Source organism: Capricornis sumatraensis, chromosome 7 (assembly GCF_032405125.1).
Source record: "Capricornis sumatraensis isolate serow.1 chromosome 7, serow.2, whole genome shotgun sequence".
NCBI classification, from domain to species: domain Eukaryota; kingdom Metazoa; phylum Chordata; class Mammalia; order Artiodactyla; family Bovidae; genus Capricornis; species Capricornis sumatraensis.
Window position 1 is genome coordinate 14907207 of NC_091075.1, and position 20041 is coordinate 14927247.

The 20041-nt window shown below is 41.0% G+C and overlaps 1 pseudogene; it reads left to right on the forward strand.

Annotated features, from left to right (window-relative positions):
* The first annotated feature begins 1750 nt into the window (after positions 1 to 1750).
* Positions 1751 to 19152, forward strand: LOC138082265 (popeye domain-containing protein 3-like; annotated as a pseudogene).
* Positions 19153 to 20041: the final 889 nt, after the last annotated feature.

Consider the following 20041-nt stretch of genomic DNA (forward strand, 5'->3'; position numbering starts at 1 on the left):
TGACCTATAAAATTAACCTTCCTATAGTACTACCAATAATACAGGGGAACAAAAAAATCTATCTCCTTTCCAGGAAGACCAGATAATTGGATACCAGTTTGTACCTGGTATCCAATCTAACAGCCAATTCTAAGAGTAATAAATCCCAAGAAATATAATAGCTATTGTCAATTTTAAGTGTAGAATGAAAAGAATGAATTTGTGAAACCTACAGAATATTTCTCAAACACTTCAGTCTTTGGATACTTTATACACTTAAAAATAATTGACAACCTCATAAAGATTACTTTTATGTGGGTATGTTTATTGACATTTACCAAATTGGATATAAAAACCAAAAAGGTGTTCAAACATCATAATATACAAGCACACCATCCATTAAAACAGGACTTCCCTTGTAGCTCACTTGATAAAGAATCTGCCTGCAATGCAGGAGGACCCAGGTTTGATCACTGGGTCAGGAAGATCCCCTGGAGAAGGAAATGGCAACCCACTCCAGTATTCTTGCCTGGAGAATCCCATGGACAGAGGAGCCTGGCAGGCTTTAGTCCATGGGGTCGCAACAGTCGGACACGACACGGTGACTAAACCACCACCACCACACCATCCATTAGCCCTTAGAACAATGTCACCATATATCACACAGCCTTTAGAAAACTCTATTGCCATCAAGAGGAAATAGAACAGTTAAGACTTTAATAGTATTATGAAAATAGTTTTAACCTTATACAATCCTTGAAAATGTCTCGGGGATCCCACAGATATTCTTGGGTCTTTCAAAATCAGAAAAAACGTGTGTAGTAACTAATCAGAAATGAAGGCTTCACAAACAAAGCTATTTGGAATCCACTCTTGCCCAATATATTTATGGTGATGAACACAAACTGTGATTAGATACTAAACAGAGAGTTAGTTAAATGTAGAATGAGAAAGCAATGGCACCCCACTCCAGTACTCTTGCCTGGGAAACTCCATGGACGGAGGAGCCTGGTGGGCTGCAGTCCATGGGGTCGCGAAGAGTCGGACACGACTGAGCAACTTCACTTTCACTTTTCACTTTCATGCATTGGAGAAGGAAATGGCAACCCACTCCAGTGTCCTTGCCTGGAGAATCCCAGGGACAGGGGAGCCTGGTGGGCTGCCGTCTATAGGGTCGTACAGGGTCGGACACGACTGAAGCGACTTAGCAGCAGCAGAATGAGAAAAAGTACAGGTCATCATTTATCAATAAGATCAGATGAAAAATAGATCTGGATAGAATCAAGGAGGAAGAAAATGCAGCCAAACACAAAACTTGACTAGAGGAATATGACATGTGGAGAATGAGAGGAAGGTGGAAAAGAAGTCAAGCATCAGGCTTCCCTGGTCATACAGCAGGTGGGAATCTGCCTGCCAGTTCAGGGGACGTGGGTTTGATCCTTGGTCTGGGAGGGTCCACACACCATGGAGCAACAAAGCCATGCACAACTACTGGAGCCAGGCTCTGGAGCCTGCGAGCCACAACTACTGAGCCAGGGCACCTAGAGCCTGTGGTCACAGCAAGAGCAGCCACTGCAGTGAGAGCCCCAGGCGCTGCAGCGAAGAGTCGCCCCGCCCCCCACAACTAGAGAGAGCCCCGTGCACGGCAAGGAAGACCTAGCACAACCAAAACATCTATTAATCTTTAAAAAGCCAGTACTGTTCTTACTGTTCATGGGGTTCTCAAGGCAAGAATGCTGATGTGGCTCGCCATTCCCTTCTCCAGTGGACCATGTTTTGTCAGACCTCTCCATCTTGCGGGGCCCTAGACAGCATGGCTCATCATTTCATTGAGTTACGCGAGGCTACGGTCCAAGTGATTGGTTTGGTTAGTTTGCTCTCATTGTGGTTTTCATTCTGTCTGCCCTCTGATGGATGAAGATAAGAGGCATTGTGTAAGCTTCCTGATGGGAAGGATTGGCTGTGGCGAAAACTGGCTCTTGTTCTCGTGGGCGAGGTCATGCTCAGTAAGTCTTTAATTTTCTGCTGATGGGTGGGGCTGTGTTCCCTCCTTGTAGTTTGGCCTGAGGCCAAACTACGGTAGGGGTAATGACAGTAAGAGCAACCTCATTCAAAAGGACTTATGTGAGCAAGCTGGGCCTCCCAAGACTGTTGCAGCCAGGGCTCCTGACCCTCCCCCACCCCCGCGTAGGTCACTGTCCACCCACGCCTCTGACAGAGACTCTCAAGCACACACAGGCAAGTCTTGCTCAGTTTCTTGTGAGGTCATTGCTCCTTTCTCCTGGGTCCTGGTAAACACAAGGTTTTGTTTGTGCCCTCCAAGAGTCTCTGCTTCTCCAGTCCTGTGGAAGTTCTGTAATCAAATCCTGCTGACCTTCAAAGTCAGATTCGTTTGGGATACTCAGTCCATTTGCCAGATCCCCAGGTTGGGAAGTCTATTGTGGGACCTAGAACGTTCACAGCAGTGTGAGAACTTTAGGCTGAGAATCAAAGAACTGATGCTTTGAACTTTGGTGTCGGAAAAGACCCTTGAGAGTCCGTGGACAGCAAGGAGATCAAACCAGTTAATCCTAAAGGAAATCAGCCCTGAATAGTCATTGGAAGGACTGTTACTGCAACTGAAGCTCCAATACTTTGGCCACCTGATGCGAAGAACTTACTCCTTGGAAAAGACCCTGATGCTGGGAAAGATTGAAGGCAGGAGGAGAAGGGGATGACAGAGGATGAGATGGATGGATGGCATCACCGATTCAATGGACGTAAGTTTGAGCAAACTCCAGAAGCGGTGAAGGACAGGGAAGCCTGACATGCTGCAATCCATGGGGTCGCAAAGAGTCAGACACAATCAAGTGACTGAACACCAACAAAAAGCCAGTATACACTTTGATACGGTTATGTGTCATTATATTAAAAAAAAAAAGTCAAGCATTCAAAATTGAGTATGCCAGGATGTAGTCTGGGGACTAGATTTACCTTCTAGCTGGAAACAATTTTAAAAATAGACAAAATGGCTACAAAACAAACCATGGTTTTCAGACATTGGGTATTAGTTGCCACAGGAAGTGATCTCTGAGAAAAAGAAAGAAAAAAGTTAAGTCCTACGATTACCCAAGTTCAGTGCCTAGAGAGTTTCCAGCCATAATACAAAGTGGGAGTGAGGGCCCAAGAATTACTCAATAGTCTCCTTGAGAGAAGAAAGCAGGAGAACAGTGTAGCCAAGGCAAGTCCAGTTCACAGGGTCAAGTTCCAAGAAGAGAACTGCAGAGGGAATGTGCTGGAAATTTGCAGAGGATACTCCTTGAGTGTTCAGCTGAGTAAGGATTAGCAAGGCTGGGAGAAAATTCCCAAAAGCTAATCATGAGGGGCCACACAGAGCTGGGAATAGTTTGTGCTTTCACTAGCCAGAGTGAGAAGTCCTTGTGGATTCACCTGTGAATTAGAGTATTCTGGTGTCAACAGAGTATCAAAAGTGAACTTGGCCCTGTAGTGGGAGGAGATTAGCCTAAAGGATTTTCTGATCCCACCTAACAGTTCATTAGAAACAAGCCTCAGAGAGAATCAAACTCTTTCCAAGTAACTTAACTGAGTCACAGAAAAAAAAAAAAAATTTAACTACAGAAGTACAAAATACCCAGCAATACATAAGGTAAAATTCACTGTGTCTGGCATATGATAAAAATCACCAGGCATGCAAAGAAGCAGGAAAACACAAACCATGATGTGGAGAAAAAACAAAAATGAACAGATCGAGAAAGGGCACAAAATAATAAAATGAGTAGAGAAGAGCATTAAAACAGTTACTATATTTCATATGTTCAAGAAAAGATTTGGGCATGTTAAGTGGAAATATTTAAATATATATAGGAAAAGTTCCAAAAAGAACTTCTAGATATAAAAACGACTATGTCTGGGAAAGAAATACAGTGGATAGGATTATGAGTACATTAAACACTACAAAATAAATGAACTGACAAATAAAAAGTAGTTCAAACTATGCAAAATGAAGCAGAGGGAAAAAACTAAAAAACATTGGAAGTGAAAGTCACTAAGTCATGTCTGAGTCTTTGTAACTCCATTGACTATACAGTCCATGGAATGCTTTAGGCCAGAATACAGGAGTGGGTAGCGTTTCCCTTCTCCAGGGGATCTTCCCAACCCAGGGATTGAACCCAAGTCTCCTGCATTGCAGGCAAATTCTTTACCTGCTGAGCCACAGGGAAGTGCAAGAATACTGGAGTGGATAGACTATCCCTACTCAGGAACTGAACCAGTGTCTCCTGCATTGCACGCGGATTCTTTACCAACCAGAAAAATCATGAGCAGTTGATTATGTGCTGTGAGCAACTTTAGGAAGCCTAAAACATGTGTAATTGAAATCTCCATAAAAAGGCATTTATTTCCATAGAAGGAAATAAAAAAAAAATTTGAAGAGATTATTTGAGAGATATACAGAAATGTTATGGACCTAACAGAAGCAGAAGATATTAAGCAGAGGTGGCAAGAATACACAGAAGAACTATACAAAAAAAATCTTCATGACCCAGATAACCACAATGATGTGATCACTCACCTAGAGCCAGACATCCTGGAATGCAAAGTCAAGTGGGCCTTAGGAAGCATCACTATGAACAAAGCTAGTGGAGGTGATGGAATTCTAGTTGAGTTATTTCAAATCCTGAAAGATGATGCTGTGAATGTGCTGCACTCAATATGCCAGCAAATATGGAAAATTCAGCAGTGGCCACTGGACTGGAAAAGGTCAGTTTTCTTTCCAATCCCAAAAAAAGGCAATGCAAAGAATGCTCAAACTACCACACAATTGCACTCATCTCACACACTAGCAAAGTAATACTCAAAAGTCTCCAAGCCAGACTTCAACAGTCCATGAACCGTGAACTTCCAGATGTTCAAGCTGGATTTAGAAAAGGCAGAGGAACCAGAGATCAAATTGCCAACATCTGCTGGATCATAGGAAAAGCAAGAGAGTTCCACAAAAACATCTACTTCTGCTTCATTGACTATGCCAAAGACTTTGACTGTGTGGATCACAACAAACTGTGGAACATTCTTCAAGAGATAGGAATACCAGACCATCTGAACTTCCTCCTGAGAAATCTGTATGCAGGTCAAGAAGCAACAGTTAGAACCATACATGGAAAAGACAGACTAGTTCCAAATTGGGAAAGGAGTACATCAAGGCTGTATACTGTCATCCTGCTTATTTAACTTATATGCAGAGTACATCATGAGAAACGCTGGGCTGGATGAAGCACAAGCTGGAATCAAGACTGCCGGGAAAAATTTTAAAAACCTCAGATACACAGATGATACCACCCTTGTGGCAGAAAGCGAAGAAGAACCAAAGAGCCTGTTGATGAAAGTGAAAGAGGAGTGTGAAAAAGCTGGCTTAAAACTCAACATTCAAAAATGAAGATCATGGCATCTGGTTCCATCAGTTCATGGCAAATAGATGGGGAACTAGTGGAAACAGTGACAGACTTTATTTTCTTGGGCTCCAAAATCACTGCAGATGGTGATTGCAGCCATGAAATTAAAAGATACTTGCTCCTTGTAAGAAAAGCTATGACCAACCTAGACAGCATATTAAAAAGCAGAGCTATTACTCTGCAAACAAAGGTCTGCCTAGTCAAAGCTATGGTTTTTCCAGTAGTCATGTATGGATGTGAGAGTTGCACTATAAAGAAAGCTGAGTGCCAAAGAATTGATGCTTTTGAACTGTGGTGTTGAAAAAGACTCAAGAGTCCCTTGGACTGTAAGGAGATCCAACCAGTCAATCCCAAAGGAAACCAGTCCTGAATATTGATTGGAAGGACTGATGCTGAAGGTGAAACTCCAATACTTCGGGCCACATGATGCGAAGAACTGACTTATTGGAAAAGACCCTGATGCTGGGATAGATTGAAGGTAGTAGGAGAAGGGGATGACAGAGGATGAGATGGTTGGATGGCATCACTGACTCAATGAACATGAGTTTGAGCAAGTTCCACGAGTTGGTGATGGACAGGGAAGCCTGGCGTGCTGCATTCCACGGGGTCACAAGACTCGGACAGGACTGAAAGACTGAACTGAAGAGATTATTGCCCAAATTCCCCTCATTGATTTTAAAAATATAACCATATCAGTCTGGATTTCCTTTATGTTTTTTGTGCTCAGGGCTCATGAGCTTCTCAATCTGCAGGTTATATGACACAGGAGTTCGGGAGAGGAGAGAAATGGCAGGAACAAAGTCATTGAAAGCAGAGAGGTTTCAGTGCCCATAGAAGGGTTGACTCAGATGGGAGCACTGACAGATCTTTTATGTAACAGAAGGAAAAGTGGAGAACGTAACTCACTACATACAGGAAAGCAGGTTTTAGACGGGCAGCATGAAATTCTCTTTGCTTTGTTCCTACCGCTTCAATTTATAGAGGAAGCAAAATCCCCAGTCTAGTGTGAGGATGGAAGAAGGGATATCAGATTTTGAAAGGAAGAGAAGGTAGGAAATGTTGGGGAAGGGAGGATAAGAAGAGGGCGCACACTAGGGAGGTACGGTTGTGTTGACAGGAAGTTCTGAGAGTGCACTAGAGTTTACAGTCACAAAACATGAGACAAGTCAGCACAGAGAGATGTTTTTCTCCCGTTATGTTCATCTGTGTGGGTGCTGGTATTGAGCAAATCAATAATTGGATTTAGTCAGGCTTATGCAAGGCAATTATCTAAGACTTCAGTTGAGTGGATACATATGTTAAAATCTGAAATATTAATAGAAGCTTTCTAGCAGAACTAAAGAGGAGTTTCAGGTAGATAGAACAACATATGGGGAAACAGTAAAGATGAAAATGTCAGGATACATTCAGAAATCTATGTGAAGTTTAGAGTTGCTGAAGCAAAAATTAGAAGAGCAGGGAAAGTCTCAGGAAATAATACTAGAGAGACTCATGGTTTAGTATTTTCTCCTGGCAGGTAAATCTACTAAAAGCAGCAAATAGCAAATAACATGCATCATCATGTATGGTAAGAATAATGGAACTTACTTATACATAATGGATAGAGAGACATTAAGGGGTTGTGATGAACTTCCCAAGAAACAAGTGTCCAGTTGCACTGGTGCATTCCAAACATTTAAGGAAGAATTAATACCAACCCTTCTCAAATTCTTCTAAAAGACAGAAGAGGAGGAAACACTTCCAAACTCACTTTATGAGGCCAGCATCACGCTGATGCCAAAACCAGACAAGGACATTACAAATAAAGAAAAATACAGGCCAATATCCCCAGCGAATGAACATAGATGCAAAAATCCTCAACAAAATGTTAGCAATCAAATTCAATAATACATTGAAAGGATCATAAATTACAATTGAGTGGGATTAATTCCAAGCATGCAAGGAAGGTTTAACATAAGAAAATCAATCAACATGACATACCACATTAATGAAGGATAGAAATTGTACAATCCTTTCAATAGATCAGAAAAAGCATTTAGCAAAATTCAACATATATTAGTGATAAAAACTCTCAATACAGTGAATATAGAGAGGATGTACTTCAACATAATAAAGTTTATATATGGCAAGCCCACAGCTAACATCATATCCAATGATGTATGGGTGGCATGGTGTGGTATGATGCATGGCATCATATCCAAGGATGCCCATCCTCACCACTTCTATTCAACATAGTATTCAAAGTCCTATCCAGAGCAATTAGGCAAGAAAAATAAGCCATCCAAATCGAAAATGAAGTGAAACTGTCACTATTTGCAGATAACATGATATTTTATATATAGAAAACCCAAAAGACGCCAACAAAAAAACTGTTAGAATAAATCAACAAATTCAACAAAGTTTCAGAATACAAAATCAATATACAAAAATCTGTTGTGTTTTTATACACCAAAAATGATCAGAAGAAAAATTAAAAACACAATCCCATTTACAGGTGTATCAGGAGAAAATACTCAAGAATAAATTTAACCAGGAAAGAAAAAGATCTGTATGCTGAAAACTAAGGTATTGATGAAAGAAACTGGAAATATAAATAAAAGGAAAGATATTCTGTACTCAAGAAGCAGAAGAATATTGCTAAAAAGTCCACAGTACCCAAAGCAATCTACAGATTCAATGTAATCTCTATCAAAATTCCAATAGCATTTTTCACAAAAATCCTTAAATTGATATGGAACTATAAAGATTCTGAACGACCAAAGCAAACTTGAGAAAGAAGCAAAGTTGGAAGCAACGTGCTTCCTTATTTCAAATTATATTCAAAGCTATGGTAATCAGAACACCATGGTACTGGCATAAAAAGAGATACATAAATTCACTGAACAGAAGAGAGCCCAGAAATAAACCCAAACTATATGATCAATTAATGTATGACAAAAGAGCCAAAAATACATAATGTCAAAAGGACAATCTCATCAATAAAGGTGTTGGAAAACCAGACAGACACATGCAAAAGAATGAAATAGGCCACTATCTTACACCAAACACAAAAATTAACTCAAAATGAATTAAACACTTGATTTTAAGACCTGAAGCCATAAAAACTCCTAAGAAGAAAACAGGCGATAAGCTCCTTGACGTTGGTATTGGCAAGGATTTTTGGATTTGACACCAAAAGAAAAGACAACAAAAGCAAAACAAACAGGTGGGACTACATCAACTTCAGAGCAAAAGAAATCACAAAGAAAATGAAAAGGCGGCCTACCAAATGCAAGAAAATAGTTGCAAATCATCTATCTGATAAGGGATGAATATCCAAAATATATAAAGAACTCACACAACACAATAACAAAAAAACAAACAATCCAGTTTAAAAAATGGGTGGAAGTTCTAAACATATTTCTCCAAAGAAGACATACAGATGGCAAACAGATATACATGAACAGATGCTCAAGATTTTTAATCAGTGAAATACAAATCAAAACCAAAATGGGGTATCACTTCAGACATGTTACAATGGCTATTACCAAAAAGACAAGAAATAATAGGCATTAAGGATGTAGAGAAAAGAGAACTCTTGTACACAGCTGGTGGGAATGTAAATTGGTGCAATCATGGAAAACAGTACAGAGATTCCTCAAAAAATTAAAAATAGAACATATGATCTAGTCATTTAACTTTGGGGCATTTCCCCAGGGGAAACAAAAGCACTAACTCAAAAAGATAGTTACATTCCCATTTTCACTGCAGCACTATCTACACTAGTCAATATAAGGAAGCAACAAAATGCCCATCAAAGGATAAATGGGTAAAGAAAATGTGGTGTATATACACAATGTTTATCATCCATAAAAAAAGAGGAAATCTTGCCATTTATAACAAAGATGGACCTTGAGGGCATCATGCTAATCATTATATGTAGAATCTTAAAAAAAAAAAAAAAAAGAGCTCATAGATACAAATAACAGATTGGTGGTTGCCAGAGGCAACGAACGAAGGTGGAGGGGGGTGGTAGGAGAAATGGGTAAAGGGTCAAAAGGTGCACTCCCAGTTCTAAAATAAGTCTTGGATACAGTAATCAAGACAGTATGGTACCAGTACAAAAACAGACATATAGATCAATGGAACAAGACAGAAAGCCCAGAGATAAACCCACACATCTATGAGCACCTTAGCTTTGCCAAAAGAGGCAAGAACACACAAAGGAAGAAAGACAGCCTCTTCAGTAGGTAGTTCTGGGAAAACTGGACAGCCACATGTAAAAGAATAACATTAGAACACTTAACATCTTACACAAAAATAAACTCAAAATGGATTAAAGACTTAAATGTAAGTCCAGAAACTATAAAACATTTAGAGGAAAACATGGGCAAAACACTCTGACATAAATCACAGCAATATCCTCTTTGACCCACCTCCTAGAGTAATGGAAATAAAACAAAAACAAACAAGTGGGACCTAATTAAACTTTAAAGGTTTGGCACAGCAAAGGAAACTAAACAGAATGGGAGAAAAAAATAGCAAATGAAACAACAGACAAAGGATTAATTTTCAAAATATACACGCAGCTCATGTAGCACAATACCAGAAAAACAACAAACCCAATAAAAAGTGGGCAGAAGACCTAAACAGACATTTCTCCAAAAAAGACAGACAGATGGCCAAGAAGCATGTGAAAAGATGCTCAACACTGCTCATTATTAGAGAAATGCAAATCAAAACTACCATGAGGTACTACCTCATACCAGTTAGAATGGCCATTATCAAAAAAAATCTACAAACAATAAATGCCGGAGAGGGTGTGGAGAAATGGGAACCTTCTTGCACTGTTGGTGGGAATGTAAATTGATATAGCCCCTATGGAGAACAGTATGGAGATTCTTTTAAAAACTGGGAATAAATATAACCCAGTAATCCCACTACTGGGCATATGCTCTGAGAAACCCATAACTGAAAAAGACACATGAAGCCCTGTGTTCATTGCAGCGCTATTTACAATTGCTAGGACACGGACGCAACCTAGACGTCCAGCGACAGATGAATGGATAAAGAAGCTGTGGTACACAGATACAAGGGACTACTACTCAGTCATTTGAGTCAATTTTAGTGAGATGGATGAACCTAGAGCCTGTTATACAGAGTGAAGTAAGTTAGAAAGACAGAATATCATGTATTAACGCATATATATGGAACCTAGAAAAATGGTACTGATGAACCCGTCTGTAGAGCAAGAATAGAGACACAGACATAGAGAACAGACTTTGGACACAGAGTGGGAAGAAGAAGGTGGGACCGATTGAGAGGGCAGCATTGAAACATATCTGCTACCACATGTAAAACAGATGGCTCACTGGAAAAGACCCTGCTGCTGGGGGTGGACTCGGGGCAGGAGGAGAAGGGGATGACAGAGGACGAGATGGCTGCATGGCATCACCCACTCGATGGACGTGGGTCTGAGTGAACTCCAGGAGTTGGTGATGGACAGGGAGGCCTGGCGTGCTGCGATTCATGGGGTTGCAAAGAGTCGGACACGGCTGAGCGACTGGACTGAACTGAACAGGAATTTGCTGCATAGCACAGGGAACTCACACAGCGCTCTGTGACTGCGTAGAGGGGCGAGATGGAGTGGGGAGTGGGGGAAGGTTCGAGAGGGAGGGGACATACACATGCTCGTGGCTGATTCATGTCATTGTGTGGCAGAGGCCAATACAATATTGTAAAGCAATTATCCTCCAATTAAAAATAAGCCGTGGGGATGTAATATACAGCATGGTGTTTATAGTTAATAAAACAGAACTGCATATTTGAGAGTTGCTAAAAGAATAGTCTTAAATTCTCATTATGAGGAAAAAATTATAACTACATACGATGATGGATGTTAGATATTATGGTGGTCATTTTGTAATACATACAAATATCAAATTGCCTTGCTATTTATCTGACACTAATATAATTATTCATATTGCTTATACTTCATATAAATAATTTTGAATCATGAGTATATAGGACACAATGAAGTCAACTGAGAAATTAAAAATGCTTCTGCTTCTGTACCCTATATGCATTTTCTCCAATTGGTGTGATCTTGTTTGACTCTTCACGTTAGGTTTGCTTTGAGAAGTCATTTTCCAAAATTCACCAGTCTAGTAATAAAATGTACTACTTAAAAAAAAAATAGGAATGATTTGGCTAGTTCTGTATTTTAGAGAGATCACTCTGGTAGCAATGTGGAGCATATACTGAAGTGGGTCAAGATGTGGATTCTGGGGTAGGCAAAATAATAACCATCTAATCATGAAACATGCCCATGTCCTAATCCCTAGGACCTGGGAATATGTTATCTTATATAGCAAAAAAGAGATAGATGTGAGTAAATTAAGGATCTTGAGATGGGGCGGTAACCCTGAATTACCTGGGTGGACCTAGGATAGTCACAAGAGTCCTTATAAAGGGAGAAATGCAGGCAGAAAAATTAATGAATATGTGATTACAGAGCCAGCTATCAGAGAGAGGGAGAGATTTGAAGACACTATACTTCTGGCTTTGAAAATGGGGGAAGGTATATGAGGCAAGGAACACAACTGGTTTCTAAGAGCTGAGAAAGGCAAGCAAGCAGATACTGTCAGAGAGCCTCAGAAGGTACACACTGATTTCAGTCCAGGGAGAATTCTGACTCTCAGGATTTTAAGAAAATAAATACAAGCTGCCTTAAGCCACTAAGTTTGTGGGAATTTCTTACAGATGCAGTAGGAAACTCATACAACTAGGAATTTAAGGCAGTTACCCCAGGTGAATGATGGAAACTCCTGAGCCCTGATGATAACAGTACATATGGAAGAAAAAACAATGAATTAACTGGATATTTATTATTTGCAGCCACAGACAGTTACCCCCTTCAAGGATCACAGCCTTGCCATGGCAGGGGAGCTTGCATAACACAATGAAGCTATGAGCCATTCTGTGCAGGGCCACCCAAGACGGATGGGTCATCATGAAGAGTTCTAACAAAACGCGACCCCCTGCTGGAGGGAATGGCAAACCACCCCAGCGTTCTTGCAGTGAGAACTCCACGAGCAGTATGAAAGGGCAAAAAGATACGACACTGGAAGATGAGCCCCCCCAGGTCAGAAGGTGGGCAATATGCTACTGGGGAAGAGCAGAGAGCAGTTACAAATAGTTCCAGAAAGAATGAAGTAGCTGGGCCAAAGCAGAAATGACTGTGTTGTGGATGTGTCTGGTGGTGAAAGTCAAGTCTGATGCTGTAAAGAATACTACTGCATCGGAACCTGGAAAGTTAGGTCCATGAATCAAGGTAAATTGGACATGGTCAAGATAACAAGAATGAACATTGACATCTTAAGAAATGGTGAACTAAAATGGACAGGAAAGGGCAAATTAAATTCAGATGACGATTATATCTACTACTGTGGGCAAGAATCCCTTATAAGAAATGGAGTAGCTCTCATAGTCAACAAAATAGTCTAAAATGCAGTACTTGGGTGCAATCTGAAAAATGACAGGAAGATCTCATTTCATTTCCAAAGCAAACAAACCATTCAACATCACAGTAATCCAACTCTATGCTCCAACCACTGATGCTGAAGTCAACCAGTTCTATGAAGACCTACAACACCTTCCAGAATTAACACCAAAAAAGATGTCCTTTTCATCCTATGGGGGAAAAGTAGGAAGTCAAGAGATACCTGGACCAACAGCAAGTTTGGCCCTGGAGTACAAAATGAAGGAGGGAAAAGGCTAACAGTTTTGTCAAGAGTACACACGGGTCATAGCAAGCACCCTTTTCCAGCAACAAGAGACATCTCTACACATGGAAATGACCAAATGGTCAATACCAAAATCAGATTGATTATATTCTTTGCTACTCTATACAGTCAGCAAAAATGGGACCTGGAACTGACTGTGGCTCAGATTGAATTCCTTATTTAAAAATGCAGGCTTAAATTGAAGAAAGTAGGGAAAACCACTAGGTCATTCAGGTACGACTTAAATCAAATCCCTTATGATTATACAGTGGAGGTAACAAATAGATTTAAGGGATAAGATCTAGTAGACAGAGTGTCTGAAGAACTATGGACAGAGATTCACAACACTGTATAGGAAACAGTGCCCCAAACCATTCTCAAGAAAAAGAAATGCAAGCAGGAAAAGTAGTTGCCTGAGGAAGCTTTACAAATAGCTGAGAAAAGAAGAGAAGTGAAAGGCAAAAGAGAAAGGGAAAGATACACCCAACTGAAAGCAAAGTTCCAGAGAACAGCAAGTCATGTAGGGATGTGAGAATTGGACCATAAAGAATGCTGAGTGCTAAAGAATTGATGCTTTCTAATTTTGGAGCTGAAGAAGGCTCTTGAGAGTCCCTTGGACAGCAAGGAAATCAAACCAGTCAATCCTAAAGGAAATCAAGCCTGATAAAGGTTAGAAATGGTAAGGAATAATGGAAGCAGAAGAGATTAAGAAGAGGTGGCAAGAATGCACAGAAGAACTATACAAAAAAGGTCTTAATGACCCAGATAATTACAAAGGCTTGGTACCTCACCTAGAGCTTGACATCCTGGAATGTGAAGTCAAGTGGGACTTAGGAAGCATTACTATGAACAAAGCTAATGGAAGTGGTGGAATTCCAGCTGAGCTATTTCAAATCCTAAAAGATGATGCTGTTAAAGGGCTGCAGTCAATATGCCAGCAAATTTGGAAAATTCAGCAGTGGCCACAGGACTGGAAGAGGTTAGTTTTTATTCCAATTACAAAGAAGGGCAATGCCAAAGAATGTTCAAACTACCACACAATTGCACTCATTTCACATACTAGCAAAGTAATGCTCAAAATCTTCAATATAGGATCCAGCAGTATGTGAACTCAGGACTTCTAGATATATAAGCTGGGTTTCGAAAAGCATAGAAACCAGATGAAACTGCTAACATTCATTGTATCACAGAGAAAGCAAGGGAATTTCAGAAAAACACCTATTTCTGCTTCATTGAATGTGCTAAAGCCTTTGACTGTGTGGACTGCAACAAACTGCAGAAAATTCTTCAATAGACTGGAATATCAGACCACCTTTCTTGCCATCTGAGAAACCTGTATGTCGGTCATGAAGCAACAATTAGAACTGGACATGGAACAACTGACTGGTTCAAAATTGGAAAGGAGTATGTCAGGCTGTATACTGTCACCCTGCTTATTTAACATCTATGCAGAGTACATCATGTAACATGCCGGGCTGGATGAATCACAAGCTGGAATCAAGATTGCCAGGAGAAATATCAACAACCTCAGAAATGTAGATGATACTACCCTAATGGCAGAAAGTGAAAAGGAACTAAAAATCCTTTTGATGAGGGTGAAAGAGCAGAGTACAAAAGCTGGCTTGAAACTCAACATTCAAAAAAAATGAAGATAATAGTATCTTATCCTATCAAATCATGGAAAATAGAAGGGGAAAAAATTGAAGTAGTGACAGATTTTTATTTTCTTGGGCTTCAAAATCACTGCAGACTGTTTAACTGCAGCCATGAAATTAAAAGATGCTTGCTCCTTGGAAGGAAAGCTATGACGCACCTAGACAGCATATTAAAAAGCAGAGACATCACTTTGCCAACAAAGGTCCATATAGTCAAAGCTATGGTTTTTACAGTAGTCATGTACAGATGTGACAGTTGGAACATTAAGAAGGCTAAACACCATAGAACTAATGTTTTTGACTACAGTGCTAGAGAAGACTCTTGAGAGTCCCTTGGATAGCACAGAGATTAAACCAGTCAGTCCTAAAGGAAATCAACCCTGAACATTCCTTAGATGGACTGATGCTAAAGCTACAATACTTTGGCCGTCTGATGCAAAGAGCCCACTCACTGGATAAGACCCTGATGCTGGGAAAGATTAAGGGCAGGAGGAGAAGAGGACTACAGAGGATGAGATGGGTGGAAGGCATCATCGACTCAGTGGACATGAATCTGAACTAACTCCGGCTGATCAGTGGAGGACAGGGGAGCCTGGAGTACTACAGTCTACAAGGTCACAAAGAGCTGGACACAACTTAGTGACTGAATTGTAACAGAAAATTAGGATTCTGGTATCCAGATCAGAAAGAAATTTGCCCTAAAAGGGGGAATGTGGTAGATGACCAACTCACCACTACAAATTGTTCTCCTTCCTAAGTACAATGCTGTCACTGGAAAGCAGCTGCCTGATCCTGAAGAGGGGTTACACATCTCATCCCCCACCTCACCGGCAGGGAGTGGTCTTGTGCCTACTCCTTGCCAACAGAATGTGAACAGAAACACTGTGTGTCACTTCCAAGGCCAAAGACCTGACACTCCAGGTGTGCACTCTGTACTCGTCCCGTCCTCTGCTGAGTGAGAATCCCGAGGCTCCGGGTGGCAGGAGAGCAGCAGGCGCAGGGACGCAGTATGTGCGCTCCGTCGCTTTGGTCCTGTTCGCCTCTTTGCAATGTTATGCACTGTAGCCCATCAAAAGCTCTTCTGTCCGTGAGATTCTCCAGGCACGAATGCTGAGTGGGTGGCCATTTCCTTCTCCAGAGGATCTCCCCAACGCATCGATCAAACCCACACCTCCTGCAACTCCTGCGTCGTCAGGTGGATTGCTTATCACTGAGCCACCTGGGAAGCCCCACAGTATGAATGGCGGTCCTCAACTCTCCACATGAAAGGTCACTTGCTGACACGGAACACCCGCATAGGTCTGTGTGAGGAGCAGGAAATACACTTGTGTTTTTCAGATCACTTATTTTGAGACATCTATCTTCACCCTAAAAATTGGTCCTGCAACTAGAGTGCTCTTCTAACAGAATCCTGCAACAAACACCATCATTCAGGGGATGGCAGAAATTGATGGAGGAAATTGGAAAGATGGAGAGCTATTTATGCAGTGGCAACTGATTTGGAAAGAAACTTGGCTGCCAATAACTAAGTACCTGCCAAACTTGCAGCTCTAAATTAGAATGTTGTGTTAGCTCATTACTGGCTGTTTTTAGCACGCTGTTGGAAGAAAGATGGACTCGGGCAAGAATTGACCAGTTTGCTAGCAAACGTGAAAGGAAATAGAGAGAATGCAGCTATCCGGGTTTTCTCACAATTGTAAAGTCTGCCTAATTCTAGAACTCAAACACTAATAGGTAACTGAAAAGGTTTTGAACAGCAGAGGTTCTTTATGTTTTCAGTTAAACAACATGAGTTAGTTCTGGAACAAAAATCAGAATAAAGGACATTTCCTTTCCACCTAAGCCTGTTAAGATAGATTTAAGATAGTCATCATTAAGTTAAGAGAAAGATGTGGGGCAAGAAAGCTAAGAAATAAACCAGACCAGAGAATGAGGTCTGGGATAAATGTTTAGATGTAAGTCCTCATCTATGAAACTGCCTGGAATAGGAAGCTACTTGAAGTTATGGAGGGAGGAAGTTATACTGTCGAAGAACCCAGAATGCTGAATGAAAATGTTGTTTATGGTACAGCCACTCTAGAGACCAGTATGAAGTTTCCTTAAAAAACTAAAAATAGTCCTACCATATGATCCAGCAATCCCACTGCTGGGTATATAACAAGATAAAACCAGAATCTGAAAAGATGCCTGCATCCCAGTGTTCATAGGAGCACTGTTCATAGTAGCCAACACAGGGAAGCAGCCTAGATGCCCTTTGATAGAGGGATGGATACAGATGCGGTACACACACAATGGACTATTACTCATGCATAAAAAAGAATGAAACAATGCCATTTGTGGACCTAGAGATCATTATTCTAGTGAAGTCAGACAGAGAAAAACAAGTATCACTAGATATCACTTACATGCAGAATCTAAAAGAAAAAATGATACAAATGAATTTATTTACAAAACAGATTCACAGACTTAGAAAACAAACTTAAGGTTATCAAAAGGGAAAGGTACAGGGGAGGGATAAATGAGGAGGTTGGGATTCACATATACACACTGCTATATATAAAGTAGGTAATTAGCAAAGACCCACTGTGTAACACAGGGAACTCTACTCAGAACTCTGTCATAACCTATAGGGGAAAGAACGTGAAAAAGAACAGATACAGTACGTTCCCCATAAATGAACCTGCAAGCTGTAAACTTTCAAAAACACAAAAGTGGGTTCACAAAGTCCAGTCACTTAAGTTAGTTCACGTTTCCAGCATTATCTGTAGAAGTTTGGTACCCAGGCAAATTTTGCTGGGCTTATGAACAAATTGGACTTACGAACACACTCTTGGAATGGAACTCGTTTGTCTATTGGGGACTTGCTTATGTATACATATAGCTGAATCACTATGTATACATCTGAAACTATCGTTATGTAAATCAACTATTCTCCGATATAAAATAAAAATTAAACAAATAATAGTTCAGTGCCCATGAAAAAAAATCCTGCTGAATGTTTAAGCATTATCCTCCAACCCCCAAATTTACACAAACAGCAAGCTGAACAGGGGCAAAGGACATTGTCCGACATTCACTCCATCGTGGCTATTTCCACCAGTAGAATCACTCCCACCCACCCCCTGGCCAGCACAGAGGGACTTCACAATGTCACAAACTCAGCATGATTTCAAGTCTGCCAGGCAGCAGGGACTGCTGTGTGACTCCCATTTTTCCTCTGAATCGTTGAATGCCCCAGTGTTTTTAGGTCTGTTAAAACAAAACTAAAAATTTCAGATCTTATTGCTGTAGAAGAGGTCATCACTGGCGCCATCCTGCCACGCTGGAGTTTGGCAGCAGTCACAGAACACCTGGGCGCAGGGCGAGCACCAGGGCTGGGCGTCCGGGACCTTGCTTCAGTGCACTGCACTCTCAGCTGGGAAACTTACGTGTGTGTGCGGCCGGAGCTCCACATGGGGCCAGGAAAGGCCAGGCAACCACAGCATATCTGTGGGCTAGATGAGAGGCCCAGATGAACTTAAGGACACTAGCATGGGCCTCTTCATTTTTCAAGATCTATACACTCCAAACCCTTAATCTCCCCAGCTCTAGTGTCTGGGCTTTTGCTGGTTTTGTGAGGACTTAATTCTGATGCTGGAAAAGCAAAGGACTTAATTACTTGCTTCAGTATCATTTAATATTGACTGAAATGTGAGCCAAATGGTATCACAGCCATGGAAGAAAATTCAAGTTTATGGAAGAACCTAACAGATGAACACACCCAGTCTTGGATGAACACACCCAGTCTTGGATGGACACACCCAGTCGGCACCAGTATTTTATCTGTACTTCCTTTCCCAGCCTCTGGGGACCTCTTTGCCTGACTCCAGAACTATTGCTATGAGCTCAGAAGTGGTTACTCTGGAAAAGGAGCACTGTTAGGCCATGCACAGGAAAACTTCCAATGACAAACTCCCTGCTTGTCTCAGGAAGTTCCTGGATTCTCCTGAATGGGATTACTGAAACCCAGAGGAAGGTGCTTTTCAGGTAACCCTCACAGCAGAAACCTATGGTTGGTATGTCTTGGAGGAAAAAGGAATCAGACTTGCTCCTGGCTCAGCATCGTTATATCTCCCGCCTGTTTTTGGTTTTATTTGGCAGTGACATTGCAGATAAACTCCATTTCTTGAATGACAGGATATATACATAGGAAAAAGATACCACTATGGTATTTGGTTACCCAACCTCTTTCAAATGTCAAGTCCAGAAATGTCCAAGTCGTCCCAGACAGACCATTTTCAGAATTCCAGACGATACTGTGATAAATGACATCACAGCTTCAAGCTTTAGAATTATAAATAACTGTCTTCATCATTCCCCAAATGAAACAGCAAAATACAGCAAACTGAGCTCACTAATATTTTTATAAATCCAACTCAGAGGAAAGACGCCATTGCCATTTTATTCATCTTAACTTGTGCATTGCGAATAAATTTTACAATGTTTTTTCTGTTAAAAAAAAAAAAAAAAGATGATTACCTCAATGGAGGTTTTGAGTGTCTCAGGAGGAAGAAGTCAGAAGTGGGATATTGATAGGTTTCAAAGTTTGGGATCAACTGATTTAGGGCAGGTCATTCAAGGTGAAGAAGTACTTGAGACAAGGCAAAGTGGGTGCTAGATCAATCTAGGAGAGGTATATGTAAGTGAAAGGGAAGATCTTGAAGCACACCCTTGATATGTAAGATGTTATAACATTTGAGCTATTTACCCAGGTGACAAGACCATTATATCTTAACAAAAAACCTGTGGGTGTTTCCTAAAGCAAACCATAAAATTACTTCTTGATTTACACCCATGTCTTTCCAGGTCAACGTTTTCCTGGAACGGACAACAAAACCGCGGTCCACAATACTTAGTTAAGCCCCATCGACACAAGGTCTCCGTTCTCACTATCCTAGCTAACCAGTCCCCGCTCTACCACGATGTGGGTGCCAGGGAGTGGCTTTTAATTGAAATGCTGCCAAACCAACAGGAACAACGTCCAAACTTGTGAAGAAGACACTCCTCATTCAGAGATCTAAAACGTGGGGGACGCCTTGATTGAAAAGTCCCTGGGGAGGAAGTAGGGATATTCTGTGTTTAGAAAGAAGTTCGAATGCGGATACTGGCCGCCCAGATGGGTGGAACAAGCAGGGAACACTTACCTGATCATCACAAA